We start from the raw sequence: 16710 nt of genomic DNA on the forward strand, positions 1-16710 counted from the left end.
CCCTTAATTCAAAACCCCAAACCTCAAAAGCCAAATCCTAAAATCTCCAAACTCTAAAATCAAAACCCTAAACCTTCTATATCCTAAAATTCAAGCTTTAAAACCCTCTAAATCTTAAAACCAAAAACCTTCAAAACCTCTACCCAAGCCCTTACTCAAAACCTCCTAAAAATCTTAAGGACACGTGTGAAAATTCCATTTGAAGTAATTTGTTCCTGAATGCCACCTAAATGATGGAGAATTTAGAAAATTTTACTTCGTTAAGTCTTTTCACACGATTTCTTAATTCGCATTAATAATAAAATTAATAAATAAAAAGTATAATAGTAAATTGAGATTTTAAATATAAACAGTCGCACCTAAGCTCTGCCTAGATGTTGGAGAGTCGAGGTGGCCTCATTATACTTAAAAATCCAACTTTTAAATTGCATTTCATTTTATATGACATTCATTGGCATACATACGTAGCATGTTATTATCAGTAATTATTTGCACTATTCTGTCTCTAATTTTTATTTACTACTTGATGCTAAAATATTTTATAATAAAAAAGAATATTATTTTTAAAAAATTTGTGATATTACAAAATAAAATAAAAATAACATTTCGAAAAAAATAATTCTTGGTACTCTACCTAGATGTTGGAGAGTCACCAATAATTTTTTAAAGAGTGTTATTTCATTTGAAGGATTGTTGTGTTAAATATTAAGCGAAAATAGTTATTTTAAATTCTGCCTAGATGTTGAAGAATTTTAAGATAATTCTTTAACTTAAAGATTTTCTCAATATTTCTAAATAAAAATTTTAGCAAAATTTTATTTTTCCAAATGAAGGGAATTAGTGTTAAATTTCAAATTAAAATCATTTTTATCCAACACTGAAAATAGCGCGTAATTAAATGATACCAATTTATGGGTGTTGTGGGGGTGCTAATCCTTCCCTATACGTAACCGATTCTCGGACCCAACCTGATTTTTCATAGATCAAAATTTATCTTTTTGATAAACTTTAAACCCGTTTTTATAGTTTTATTAAAAAGATAAACATTTGGGTGGCCAATCACACCCTAACAAAGATTGGTGACGACTCCCCTTTTATTTCTCTCGATTTTAAAACACTTTACATCTGGCGGTCCCAAAACCGTTACGACAGCTTGGCGACTCCACTAGGGACTTGTTTGAGAGTCAACCAAAATTTTACTTATGCGCTATTGACAATGGTTGGATTTAATTGATTTTATTTGATATTTAATTTAATTTCTTTTATTTTATTTTTTGAAAACATTCATGTTAATAAATAAAATAAATTATGTGTTAGTTGTTACTTCATTTTGATTTTGATTTTGATTTATTCATGTTATTTTGATTAATACACTACCTTGCACACACTTTGCATATTCACTCGCATGCATGAGCTCTATACCCGGACTCCATCCTTTTTAAGAGAAAGTGAAGTAGCTACGCTCTTGTGAGGTGATAACCTCCGCATTTGCTAGCAAAACACTTCCACTCAGATTGAACTCTTTCCATTAATAACCCATAATGGACGAGGATCGGGGAAACTTACTAGTCTATAATAGGCAATGATGTGAGGAATAGTCTGGGAACCTTTAGACATATAAATCCTAACCCAGCATATCGTGAGCCATAGGAAGCTTGCCACCTTTTTATACGTTATATTATTTTGTTATATGGTTGTTATATTATTTCTCTTACTTGTTTGTTTCGAATTCTTGAGTTATTTTATTTTTTTTTTATTTTATATATTCTTTGATTATGTGCATTATATTTGAATATGTGGTATTTATTTTAGGTCAATCATTGAAAAAAAAAAGAAAAAAAAAAACAAAAGAACATTTCCAAAGATTAAGGATTTTTCTTAAATTCTTTGTTTATTAGCCGAATAAAGACTAATTTTCAAGCCTTATTTCTTTCTTTTTTCCTTCTCAAAACAAAAAATTTCGTATTTTATTTCATCTTTCGCATTTCATACATCATACATGTATCTCATCCCATGCGCATTATAATAGGATAATACGTGCATTCCATCCCATTCATATCAATAGGTAGCACACGCATTTTACTTCATGCACATGTATCCCATGCACTTCTCGATAAATAGTGCATGCATTCTATCTCGTTACGTATTTTAAGACAATGTTTACTTTATTAAGCCAGCACAACACATGCATTGCATTTCATACATACATATCTTATACATACAGTAGGTCCGTGCATTTCACACAAGTATGTTGCATTAGTCATAGGATATATCTCATCATTCATGTAAGTATGTCATTACATTTCATGCATATAGATTCATGAATAATAGGGTCGTATGGAATATACATTGCATTTCAATCCCACCATTCTTGCAACATAATATTGCATTTTTTTGCATACACATTCATGGTTGATGAAAATTTTTATTTGAGTCTTTGTACATATAAAAATCTATTGTCATAAGTATATATGCATTTTGTGACATTCTCATATTTATGTATTCATAAACATATTTTGTGTGTCTTTATTTTTGTGATATTCATTCAATAAGGGTAATAGTATAGAATTTTTGGTCTAAGTTCTGGAATAAAATGCTTGTCTTGGTGGGAATCAGAGTGACGAAAATGGGAGATTAATTGGAAGCAAGGATTAGTGCTTTGGAGTTAAATTAAGAAGAATTATGGCTTGAGCTTTGAGAGATGAACAATTGATAGAAATGGTTAGAGGTAGTGATGAAGTTGAGTTTGTTCTTCCTCAAAGACCATTGTCACTTTCGTCACGTCAAGGTCAATTGGCTCTCGTTAGTTCCAACACTCTGCCAGAGTATGCTAAAACATTGGGTGATTTGAACAGTGATCGAAGTTTAGGCGAACTCAAGAAAAGAATGGGTGAACTAGCCACGCAAATGACTAAGCTCAAGAGTTTGATTTCCAATAAGGAGTCACCTAGTTTCAAACAACCATCACCAACTATCTCAAGTCCTAACTTGTACCCAAATCTTCCTTACGACTACTTTTAACCTCCTTTCCAAGCACCTAGAATTAAGCCCCTAAGTGTCATGCAACCTTTAAAAATTTCATACTTGAATTCATGTCCCCGTCCTCACATTTCACAATTGCTTGTTCAGCATGTTATCCAATCACCACTTTATCAGCCCAATCTTTAACCCAGAGTTTTTTAATTCACCTCGAGACCAACTATACCAGCACCTTTTTAGTAAAGCAAACCAACTATAGGACAGAAAAACTCTAGCAACACCAAATGAAAGGCCCCTATTGATTCGATACCTATGTCCTACACAGAGTTATACCCGCTGCTTCTAGAGAACTAGCTCATTACCCTTATCCCTGCTGAACCTCGCAAACCACCTTTCCTGAATGGTATAACCCTAGTGCCCAATGTGAATACCATTATGGTGTTATGGGCCATTCTCTGGAAGACTGCACAACTTTGAAACATAGGGTGTAGGGATTGATGAAAGTCAGATATCTGAGTTTTAATGCCAAGATGAAGCTAGTTATTCACGAGAACCTTTCTTTGATCCATGCCGAAATGGTAGGCAGTGCTGTAGGCAACAGTAAAGTTGGTCAAGAGGATGAATAAAAAGCTTTATAAGCAAAGAGTTATCTTCCCTAGTAATCATAGTCAACTATTTTTTAGGTGAGACAATAGGAAGTGGGAGCAGGTCTAGCACTTTTTGGCTTCAGCCCTAGAATGGTTTATGATGTGTAAACTTGATGCTTTTGGAATGAATGAAAACTTCTTTTAACCTAGATTTTCTATGAATTGATGCTTCTGTCCACCTTTAATAATTGGAGCCAGTATATGCTTTCATCGAACTTTCAAAAAAGAAAGAATATTTTTAGATAATCCAGCCAGAATATATGATGGAACTCGAGTTCCCTCATTCTTAATAATAATAAAATTTGGCTTGCACATCATGCATCATCTATTTGAATTCATTATTTTTCATGCTAGTTAAAGATAAAAGATGATGATTGTGAATATGCTTTTGTTAAACCTTCAAAGCCAATAGATTTTTGATAATAAAATTCATGTTATGCATTTTTGACTTCTGATAATTAATAAAAGGTTCAAGGATAGCTATCTTAGGAAACGAGGTCAGTTTAGTCCGCATACTTATAGCACTCGAGTCAGTACCAAAATCATGAAAAATGAAGATGCTAGTCGAATGGACAAAGTAGAAAAGGCCTAAAGAGAGATCAATGAAACAGTTACGGGAATGCAACAAAACATGAACAGAAAACTAATAGAATTAAAACAGATGATAGTGAAATTGACAAAAGGAAAAGGAGTTGTTGAGACGTATAGGACAAGAGAAGAAATAGCTGTCGAGACACTATTGTATCCATCTAGGTTCACTTTTTTTTTAAAGATTCTTATGTGTCACAAGCACCTCCAACAATTGATCAACCTTATATTGGCTATTTTGTCAGGTTACTTAGACAAATGTCAATCTTGGGCATACTCCTTATAACTTCACTACTATGCCTAATGTGGATGATCATAAAGAATTGAAGAAATTAAAAAGGGTGCCAGATCCATTAGAAGATATAGTGATGAAAGATAAGTATGATCTATTGAAAGAGAGATTGAAAGTAATTGAAAGCCATGATGTGTACGAGAATGTTGACGCCAGTGAACTTAGTCTAGTACCTAATCTTGTTATTCCATCAAAATTCAAAACCCCAGGTTTCGATAAGTATGATGGAACGAAATGCCTTTTAACACACATTACCATGTACTGTCGAAAGATGATAGGCTACACTCATGATGATAAATTATTGATCCATTACTTTCAAGATAGTCTTACTGAACCTACAGTAAGATGGTATGCTCAGTTAGATCGAAGTAAGATTTGCTCTTGGAATGAATTGGCTAGGGCCTTCCTAGCACAATACAAGCATGTTGAAGATATGATGCTAGATAGGTTGTCTTTATAAAAAATAAAGAAAAAATCAACTGAAACATTCAAAGAATATGCATATAGATGGAGAGACATAGCAGCTCAAGTATAACCACCCTTGTCAGAGAAAGAAATTATTGTTCTATTTGTCAATTCTTTGGACACTCCCTATTATGAAAGAATGATTGGAAATATCTCCAAAAACTTTTCAGACATGGTAATTTCTAGTGAAATTATAAAAAATGCAATCAAGAGTGGCAGGGTTAAGTTAAAAGATACGACATATGTTGAAAAGAAAAGTACATCAGAACCATTGAATAAAAGAAATGTGCAAACAGTCACAATGGAGGGGCATCTACCTAATAGCTTCATCCCTATGATCTTTACCCTGCTTATCAACCCCATCACCTGTTATAAGCCATATCTCTCAAAACCTATATCTTTACCAACCAAGCCAGCATTTGAGCTTTTCAGTAAACTTTCATCCTCAAATGGTCATTCATGATCTTGTTCCTATATTTGAATCACCATCCGACCGACAAAGAATCGAAAGAGACCAAGGAATGATCAAGAGAAATTATCCATCCCTATTTCTCACCTTTTACTTTTACTAATAGAAGGTCGATATCTCACTCCTGTGCCTCTGAAAACAACACCAAATCCATTAACAAGGAGTTATAATCCTAATGACAGTGTGATTATCATATGGGGGTAACTGGCCATTCAATTAAAAAATACAGGCAATTAAAAGAAAAGGTTGAGGATCTTATCAAGAATGATATTCTGATTTCGGAAGTAATAAATCAATGGAAGTTGTTAACTTCATTCAATTATCAAATATGAGAAGTTGAGATGAAGAGGGAGGTGTCAAGTTTTAAAAATCAGGATAGGATGATTTTTTTTTACTATGTATGTATGACATGTGCATTGTGTCTCTAAAAGTTATCTAACTTATTATGGAAGAATTGAATACTTTGGATCCTTTTCATGAAATTTTCTCTTTATGCATTTGTTTGAATAAAAGTCCCACATAAGTAACTTTCAAAAAAAATAAAAAATAAAAAAAATAAAAAAAAGAGAAAAAGAGAAAAAAAAGTTTTATTTTGCAATAAAGATGAAAGTATTCTTAAAGGAAATGGTGATTACTATTAGAAAAAAGCTCATCAAATACCTTCACACCTTTTCAAATACTTTTATGTCCCTAATCACCTAAATGATTAGACTCATCAACCATAACCTTTCAGGGAATATGAGTTTGAGTTCAGACCTTAAAGGGTCGATAATCTTTTCTTGGGCAAAAAACAAAAGAGATTAATTTTGAAAGTTTATTTTGGATTTCAAAAATCAGATACTCTTTTAAATTTTCAATTGGATAATTCAATGTGTGTCAAAATTTTGCTATGACTATGGATACAAAAATGCTTGAGCCTTTTTCTTAAATAACCTTTGTTTCATGTCTTAAGGCACATTGAAAAGAAAAAAAAAGAATCCCTTTCTACCTAAGACAATTTATTTCATTATACCTTTTCTCTTCCTTTCACCAAAAAAATGTCAAAAAATTTTAGAGCCTAAAGAGCCTTTTTGAACTATGTGATCGATCTTATATGACTTGATCATCGTTATAACCTTAAGTAAAAAAAGATGGGGCATAAAAAAATAAAAAAATAAAAAAAATAAAAAAAAGAAAAATAAAATAAAATGGACATATTCAATGATTTGCTCTTTTAGCCCAGTGATCATGTTTGAAATGATGAATGGCTATCTTTTTCTATCCTTCTCGTATATAAAAATTATCCATTTGTTACCCATTTGAGCTTATTAAATTTTTTGTTTCAAAATGAACCCTAGCTAGGGATCATTTTCTATTGGGGGAAAAATTAGGATATATTCAAGATTAACTTCAAGAAAGAGTATCTGATATTGAAAGCGTCTAATCTGCCCCTTGAAGGTGAAAGTCTAGGATAAAAAGTGAACAATGCTTTGATTGGAATTTCAAGATTCAAGAAAGTGAACAGCCAAAGATGAAGTTAAGTATTTCTAAGGCAAAACAAAGAAACCTTAGAGATAAGAATCGGAAGCTTCAATTAGAATTAAAAAAAAAATCAAATCAAAAAAAGAAAAAAAATGCACCTTGAAAATGAGAATTCAAGGCAAAAAAAAAAGGTGAGTAAAGTTGCTGAAATTAAAGCCAAATATTTCAAAAAAAAAGGGTAAAAGAAGAAAGTCAGAGAATGCTCATCAGAATCCTTGGCCTAATCACCCTGAATAACATATTTTGAGCCTATGTATCCTCTTTTTTCATAACCTTTAACCTCAGCCTACATTACATACCTTGAAAAGTCTATTTTGATCAAATGTTGACACTTGGATTGAAGAGCAATGTCCTTGAATTTGTATATATTTGTTGAATTCTTCATTGATAAAAAATATAGCTCTAAGGTGAAAACCCTAAAAGGACAGTTTAGAGCTAAAGTTATTTTTGAGGCCTCAAAATGAATTTCAGAGTTTCAAGGTTCTATCTGAAATAAAAGGTCTTGATACAAAGCCTTTTGAAAGATCAGTACCTATTAAAGACCTTCCCTAAAAAAAAAAAACCAACCTTATCTTCTTCTCAAATCGTGTTTAAAAAATAATGGCTAGTTTTGACTCACATTGGAGTATCATGTTTTCAATAAAAAAATGTTTTAAAAATTATCTCTTTTGTGAGCCTAAGATGAAATCCTTGCAACCCTTGTCGAGCCTTTCCATGAGATATGTCCACTAGTAAAAGGAGTTGAATTGTTAATTACCCTCCCATCCATAAGCTTTCTAAATAGTGATCACCGACTTCTAAGAGATTCGAAAGTCTTGAGTTCTAAATTTTTCATTAATTATGAAAATACTTTATGTGGGCTAATTTTTGATCACTTTTGAAAATTTTCAAGATTATTGAAGCATTTTGTACATAATACTGAGATCATTTTTTGGGTGAAAATGAAATAATGAAAATTTAAACAAAAATTTTTTTTTAAAAAAAAGGGCAAGAAGAGTCTTTGCATTTGCATCGCTTGCATCTACATCACAAGAAAGATATTCATATTTGCATCACTTGCATTGGCATTTGTATAAGACATTTGCATTCACACCATAAGAAGAATTTACATTTGCATCATGGCATCTGCATCCTAAGAAAAGGTATTTGTAGAGGCATCTACATGAAAAAGACATTGTCATTTGCATTGTGAAAAAGTCAAATGTATCAAGCATTTGCATTCTTACGTTGGCATTGACATTTGCATTGACATTTCCATTAGCATCATTTGATGAGAATAGATATTTGTATTATGTTTGCATTTATCAACTTTGTAAGTTTTAAAAACAAAAAAAAGAGGCATGTTTTTAAAGTTTTAAAGTCTCTGTTTAAGAGGAACCAATTTCAATCAAGATTTCAAAGTCTCTGTTTAAGAGAAACCAATTTCAATCAAGATTTCAAAGCCTCTGTTTAGAGCGAACCTTTCTCAGAAAAGACCTTTAGAGTCTAAAAAATCTCTGATCAGGCGGAAGCCATGTTTTAAAAAATTTTAAAATTTTTAAAGTTTCATTGCCTCTGATTATAAGGAGTATTCAAAGATTTTGAGATTTGTAAGACCTCCGGGCATAATCTCTAAAAGCCTTTGCGCACGACTTTTAAGATTAAAAGATTTTCAAAATTTTAAAGTTTCATTGCCTCTGATTATAAGGAGCATTCAAAGATTTTGAGATTTGTAAGACATCTGGGCATAATTTTTAAAAGCCTTTGTGCACGACTTTCAAGATTAAAAGATTTTTAAATTTTTAAAGTTTCATTGCCTCTGATTATGAGGAGCATTCAAAGATTTTGAGATTTGTAAAACCTCCGGGTATAATCTTTAAAAGCCTCTGTGCACGACTTTCAAGATTAAAAGATTTTAAAATTTTTAAAGTTTCACTGTCTCTGATTATGAGGAGCATTCAAAGATTTTGAGATTTGTAAGACCTCTGGGCATAATCTCTAAGACCTCTGAGCATAACTTTAAAGACCTCTGGGCATAATTTCGATTTATGGTGTTATCCCGATCGATTTCTTATCTTTCGACTGCGATGTTAGCCCAGTCGATTTTGTAAGACCTTCGGGCATGATCTCTAAGAGCTCCGGACATAAATTCGATTCGCGGTGTTATCCTGATCGATTTCTTATTTTTTGACTTTCGATATTATCCCAGTCGATTCTGTAAGACCTCCGGGCATGATTTCTAAGACTTTCGGGCATGATTTATAAGACTTCCGGGCATAATTTCGATTCGCGATGTTGTCCCAATCGATTCTTTATTTTTGACTTACGGTGTTATCCCGATCAATTCTGTAAGACCTTCAGGCATGATTCTATAAGACCTCCGAGCATGATTTCTAAGACCTCCCGGCATAAATTTGATTCACGATGTTTTCTCGATCGATTCTTTATCTTTCGACTTGTGATGTTATCCCAGTCAATTCTGTAAGACCTCCGGGCATAATTTCTAAAATCTCCGGGTATAATTTTGATTTATGGTATTATCCTGATCGATTCTTTATTTTTGACTTGCGGTGTTATCCCGATCAATTCTGTAAGACCTCCGGACATGATTTTTAAGACCTTCGAGCATAAATTCGATTCGCGATGTTATCCTAATCAATTCTTTATTTTTCAACTTGTGATGTTATCCCAGTCGATTTTGAAAGACCTTCGGGCATGATTTGTAAAACCTCCAGGTATAATTTCGATTCGTGATGTTATTCCGATCGATTCTTTATCTTTTGACTTGTGGTGTTATCCCAGTCGATTCTGTAAGACCTCCGGGCATGATTTCTAAGACCTTTGGGCATAATTTTAATTCACGGTGTTATCTCGATCGATTCTTTATCTTTCGACTTTCAGTGTTATCCTAGTCGATTCTGTAAGACCTTCGGGCATGATGTCTAAGACCTTCGAGCATAAAATTGATTCGCGGTGTTATCTCGATCGATTCCTTATTTTTTAACTTGCGATGTTATCCTAATCGATTCTGTAAGACATCCGGGCATGATTTGTAAGACCTCAGGGCATAAATTCGATTCGCGATGTTATCTTGATCAATTCATTATTTTTTAACTTGCGGTGTCATCTCAATCGTTTTGTGTTTTTTTTTTTTAAAAAATCACGATTTGCTTTCGGACAAAATCATTGTCTTTGTCTTTGCCCTATTCCTGATTCTCAGTAATGTGCAAAGAGGGGTAGCTGTAAACATCAATTTTGTTCGGGTCTACTGTTTTCATTTTAGTATAATTTTAATAATAATAATAATAATAATAATAATAATTTTAAAAAATAAATAAAAAAATAGAAAAACAAAAAAACAAAAAAAGAGAAAAATAAAAAGTAGGGTGGCTGGTGCTACTGTCGCCCCCGACCAGCCACCCTATAGCACTCTGTTTAGCCCATCTATAGCCATCCAGATCCCCTTTTGAACCCCTTAAAAACTTTCAACTTCTTCCCCTACACTCTCTCGGACCCCTTCTAAAAAAAAACTCTCTGGAACCCCTTTTTTCGAAAGCTCTCTCGGAGATCCTCTCTCAAAAACCTTCGAACAGTTCTTCACTTCCAGACACACTGCCCACAACACCCTCTCAGACACCTAGACACAAAAAAAAACCTTTCAACCCACACCAACCACGAAAACAGAAACACAAAAATAGAAACAAGAAAAAAGAGACAAACAGTCCTCCCCGTAGAGAGGAACCCAGTGCCAAAGCTACCTGCAAAAGCAAAAAACACATCAGTCTTACTTCAACAAAAAAAAAGGAAACAAAAACTTTGAGCCTCGATCTACGTTGATCGGGGCTGTTTTCGATAAAACGGATGTCAAATCCAGGAAGAGCGCGTTGAAGAGCGCTTCTGGGAGTATTATTAAAAATTTTTGACCACCGGCAACTCTACCGACGATGACCCAAGAGACGGTCGCGCGGTGGTCTGGCGATCGGACGGTGAGAGAGCTCTGAAGCTCTTCTTTTTTTTTTTTTTTGAAAATAGAAACAGAATGACCATAAAATTTTTTTTTTAGTTATATATAAAACACTAACGAGAAAAACAACGTCGTTTTATTCAAGGAGGATCCGTACGTTGACCCAGATCTGACCCGGGATCCGCGTAACCCAATCCGTGGACCCGTTCCTCCAACAGCTGTTGAATGGTCCAGACGAACCGCCAGTGAACTGGTCTGAACCGATCTGAGCGACTGGACTGCCCGAACCGTAGATTGAACCACCGAACCGATTTAACCGGTCCAGACCAGCATTGACCAGTCCGATTCAGGTAAAATTTTTTTTTTTTTTTTGAATTTTCTAAATTTTTTTTTATTATTTTTGTTATTTTGAGTTTGTTTTATTTATTCTTGCATGATAAATTTATGAATTTGTTAGAATAAATGTCTCATTGTTTTAATAATAATAAAAATGAAAACGATTAAAAATATATTTAAAAATGTTTTTAAAAAATATTTATTATTATTATTATTATTATTATTTTTTCTGCCTAGATGTTGGAGGGAATAAAAAATATTTTTCTAAAAAATAATTTTGCCTAGATGTCGGGGAATTATTATTAATAATTTTCATAAAAAATAAATATAAGAAATTTTTAAATTAATTTTCAAATATTATTAAAATCGAACCTGCTTCGAAAATCCGCCTAGATGTTAGAGATTTTTAGAGATGTTCGTATTTTCTTAAAAACGAAACCATAAACACTAATTCTTAATTTTCAAAATCCTAGGTTTCTAAAACTCTTAAAATCCAAAATCTTCTAAAATCCAAAATCCTAAAATCTAAAACCCCTAAAAATTCAAAATCCTTTAAATCCAAAGTCCCTAAAATCCAAAACCCCCTCAAAATTCAAAATCCCAAACCTCAAAACCCAAATCCTAAAATCTCCAAACTCTAAAATCAAAACCCTAAACCTTACATATCCTAAAATTCAAGCTTTAAAACCCTCTAAACCTTAAAACCAAAAACCTTCAAAACCTCTACCCAAGCCCTTACTTAAAAGCTCCTAAAAATTCTAAGGACACGTGTGAAAATTCCATTTGAAGCAATTTATTCCCGAATGCCACTTAGATGATGGGGTATTTAGGAAATTTTACATCGTTAAGTCTTTTCACATGATTTCGTAATTCGCATTAATAATAAAATTAATAAATAAAAAGTATAACTGTAAATTGAGATCTTAAATATAAACGGTCGCACATAAGCTCTGCCTAGATGTTGAAAAATCGGGGTGGCCTCATTATACTTAAGAATCCAACTTTTAAATTGCATTTAATTCTATATGACATTCATTGGCATACATATGTAGCATGTTGTTATCAGTAATTATTTGCACTATTCTGTATCTAATTTTTATTTACTACTTGCTGATAAAATATTTTATAATAAAAAAGAATAATACTTTTAAAAAATTTGTGATATTACAAAATAAAATAAAAATAACATTTCGACAGAAATAATTCTTGGTACTCTGCCTAGATGTTGGAGAGTCACCAACAATTTTCTAAAGAGTGTTATTTCATTTGAAGGATTGTTGTGTTAAATCTTAAGCGAAAGAGTTATTTTAAATTCTGCCTAGATGTTGAAAAATTTTAAGATAATTCTTTAACTTAAAGATTTTCTCAATATTTCTAAATAAAAATTTTAGCAAAATTTTATTTTTCCAAATGAAGGGAATTAGTGTTAAATTTTAAATTAAAATCATTTTTATCCAACATCAAAAATAGCGTAATTAAATGGTACCAATTTATGGGCGTTGTGGGGGTGCTAATCCTTCCCCATATGTAACCGACTCCCAGACCCAACCTATTTTTCGTAGATCAAAATTTATCTTTTTGATAAACTTTAAACCCATTTTTATAGTTTTATTAAAAAGATAAACATTTGGGTGACCAATCACACCCTAACAAAGATTGGTGGTGACTTCCTTTTTATTTTTCTCGATTTTAAAACACTTTACGTCGGCGGTCCCAAAATCGTTACGACAATTAGGTGGTATTCTTAGTATTAAATCTCCTTCAATGACTGTTAATTTAACAAGATATACATATGGCATGAATGAATGTGAACTTATGCATGCATTTCTAATTAATGTATGATGTATGTGGGTGGATGTCTTGTGCTTCAACAATTTCATGTTTAATCCTTGAAAGAATCTACTGTTTGTATTTATTCAAGGAAACACTACAAAAAGTTAAACAATTGGTTCATTTTGGAGGATTTTCAGATTGTGAATATTTGTAAAGGACACTAGCTAAGGAAGTTCAACAGATGGAGTCTAGGTACTTTTGCTTTCTATTGCCCTCATCATGCAATCAGTAAATACTATTAATAGAGATTTTATAATGGTTAAAGCACACACCATGTTTTGTTGACTTTCAAATATGCATAAGAATAATGTCAATGTAAATATAAATGATTGATTGTTAAAGCAAAACTTTATGTGAATGATTATTGCTTTCAAGAAAATGGGTTTTCATTGGAATCACACTAATATATGTAGTAATTTAGCCTTCCATCTTTATTTTATTTGCATTGCTTTTTTGTCATATTTCACCGGTATCTATGTCTTTAAGTATTTCTATGGCATTAACATACTACAAGGAAGCCTTTTCATCTGGCTTCATATTGGTATTATTCATCTGCTAGCAAACATGTTGAGCTTGGTCTTCATTGGAATATGCCTTGAACAACAATTTCAATTTAGTATGTTATCTCTTTTTTTTTTTTTTTAATGTTTGATTAATTATTCCAAATTCTCCTAGGGAAATTTTGTGTTATAGTATAATATGTTTTGGAATATATGACATTTTAAAGTTTAAGTTTTTAGTCAGTCTTGATCAATTAACAAAATGACATATCGTATAAATATGCCTTATAGATGATCCATTGACTACATTACTTGGTGGATGGATTTGTTCATTCCAATAGTATTGAGTTTGTTAGATTTTGTAAATCTTACTTTCATATTTTTCTTTTGATATTTACCTTAAGGGTGATTTTTCCCATCAAGGTGTTATATCTGATATGTGTTATTTCCCCTGGCAGTACGTGTTGGGTTTATCTATCTATTGTTTGGTTTTTAGGGAAGTATACTATATTCTCTTTTCATTTAGCGTAACATTTCTGTTGATGCCTTTGGTGGTTTATTTGGTCTTTTTGGGGCAATGTTATTAAAGCTTCTGATGAACTATACTACTATTTAGGAAGATAAATGTTTGTATGCAGTTTTTATATTTAAATGAAAGTTGTAAATGCTATATATCTTATCATCTTATTAGACTCGTGAACATGGGTTTATTGATTATATTTTTTTTCGAATACCCAGTTATTTTTCCTCAAGTATTGCTAATTATATAGGCATCTCAAGAGGATTCATTTATAGTTTGAGTAACAGAACTGAGGAGTCTATTTCTTTTGCTTTCTGTTTCTTAATGGTTATCACTATATGGATTTATCCTTATATAAGGTGAAGACCATCTCTTTGTCTTATTTGAATCTAACAAAGAAAAGTCAAAAGTGTTTTTCGTAGTATTACTAAGTTATAATTATCATTTTTTAAAATGTATTAGCATGAAAAGTGATGTTTATATTCATTAAGGTATATAATGATGACCTAGAGAATTTTAGTTTTGGTTTTCTTCAAATTCATTTATATGCTTTGTTTTACCACTAACAATAATAAAAAAAATCTCAATCTTAAGAGTGATATATAAAATCTTCTAATACAAGGTTAGAACTACTTCGAAACTTTTATCTCTTACAATTTGTTAGTTGTTTACGCATGTAAAAATCAGAGTATACAAACATTCCTTATAATTATATATATTTGTTTTTAGTTCAATAGAAGAAGCATAAGCATTAAACACTCTGAAATTCAAAGAAAAAACAATTAAATTAACTAACTTTAATTAAAAGTTAGTATAAGTTGCAAAGTTACCTGAACACAAAGAGTGAAAAATCTAATACTAATGTAAAAAAGAAGATTTCTTGTTGATATTGCAAATTGATTTCTCTAAAGGAGCTTGAATATTTAATTATTTTTGTTATAGAAATCTAATAATATGAAAAAAGAGTTTAAATTACAAATTTTAAGAAGTCTAATAATAAAAGAGTTCAAATTATAATTTATCTCATTAAAAATTTGATAATAAAAGGTCATTTTAATTTTTTTGGCATAGAAGTCTAATAATATAAAAAAAGAGTTTAAAGTATAATTTTTAAGAAGTCTAATAGTAAAAGAGTTCAAATTATAATTTATCTCAATAAAAATTTAATAATAAAAAGCTATTTTATTATCACTTTTGATTTACTAAGGGTATTTTGGTTGTTTATTATTATCATTTTTAATAAAAATTTAACAATAAAAAGTCATTTTAATTTTTTTTGGTATAGAAGTCTAATAATATAAAAAAAGAGTTTAAATTACAATTTTTAAGAAGTCTAATAATAAAAGAGTTCAAATTATAATTTATCTCAATAAAAATTTAATAACAAAAAGTTATTTTATAATCACTTTTGATTTACTAAACGTATTTTGATCATTTACTATTATCACTTTTGGAATTCATACTTTTATATATAGATGATATTTCATTATACACACACGTGCATAGATGAGCTCAAAAACTACATTAAAAAAATAATAATAATAATACTTGCAAAGTTAAAGAAAACAAAAAGAGGCGGCTAGCAATTTTTGTTTCTTTTATTGCTCACATATATGTAGAAAACTATGTTACACAGATCACACACAACTAATTAGCATTCATAATACAAATCATATGGCAACTTAAATTTCACTCTACCAACAATTCACACAGTAGTTGGCAACTTATTAGATATATTTTTTTATTACATTTTTTGCTGATTGATACTATATAATTCATAATTTTTCCTGCAATATTCAAGGTGTGGGAGAATCGCAACCACGACTGTAAATGGGACACTCAATAGGCTTTGGGGGTACTTTTTCAGGAACGCATTTGTTATAAGGAGTATCACGGCCACATACTACTGCAGAAGTTGGAGTAGGAAGCGGATCTGCAGAATTAACAAAGTTATTACCTAAGGCAACAAGGAGAGTAATTAATTAGACCAAAACAACATGCAATAATTTACAGATTCCTATATTTTAAGTTGAAGCTACAACATGTTTTCTTTTTCTTTTTTTTTTTTAATTTTTTAAACTTTTTTATTGACAACTTGACTGTTTAGAACTTGGTTCTTGGTAATAAATCATCTTTTAGTTGTCTGAGTGTGGTTATACTGAAGTTGATGTCAAAACAATGCGACTCACACGATCTAATGTAGTTTTTGCATGTCATCAATCACGTATAATATATATTTATATTACTAATATTATTTTAAAGAACTATTCATGTACATATTAAAGGTTCGTTGGGAAGCATATTGAGAACTGTTTCACAACGTGCTAGAGTGATATTTTGATAATGAAACTATATATTTTGGCACTACAGCATGATGGGAACCCTTCTTAACGTGTTTCCGAGCGATCTTTAAATCAACCCATGCATGTATAAGTTATCTAGAATATTGGAAAATAGTAAAGCTATCGATGCTCTTACCTCTCTCAACCAATTCTCGAGCCATGGTGGAAGTGGGAATAGTGAGAGTGGAAGCCAAGAGAATGCACACTATGAAAAATAATGTTTTCATTTTGGATTAATTACTAGCTAAAAGTAGGACCGATGAGTGAAGCACAAT

Source organism: Durio zibethinus, chromosome 25 (genome assembly GCF_047325235.1).
Source record: "Durio zibethinus cultivar Kanyao isolate XHJ-2024 chromosome 25, ASM4732523v1, whole genome shotgun sequence".
In the NCBI taxonomy this organism is placed as follows: domain Eukaryota; kingdom Viridiplantae; phylum Streptophyta; class Magnoliopsida; order Malvales; family Malvaceae; genus Durio; species Durio zibethinus.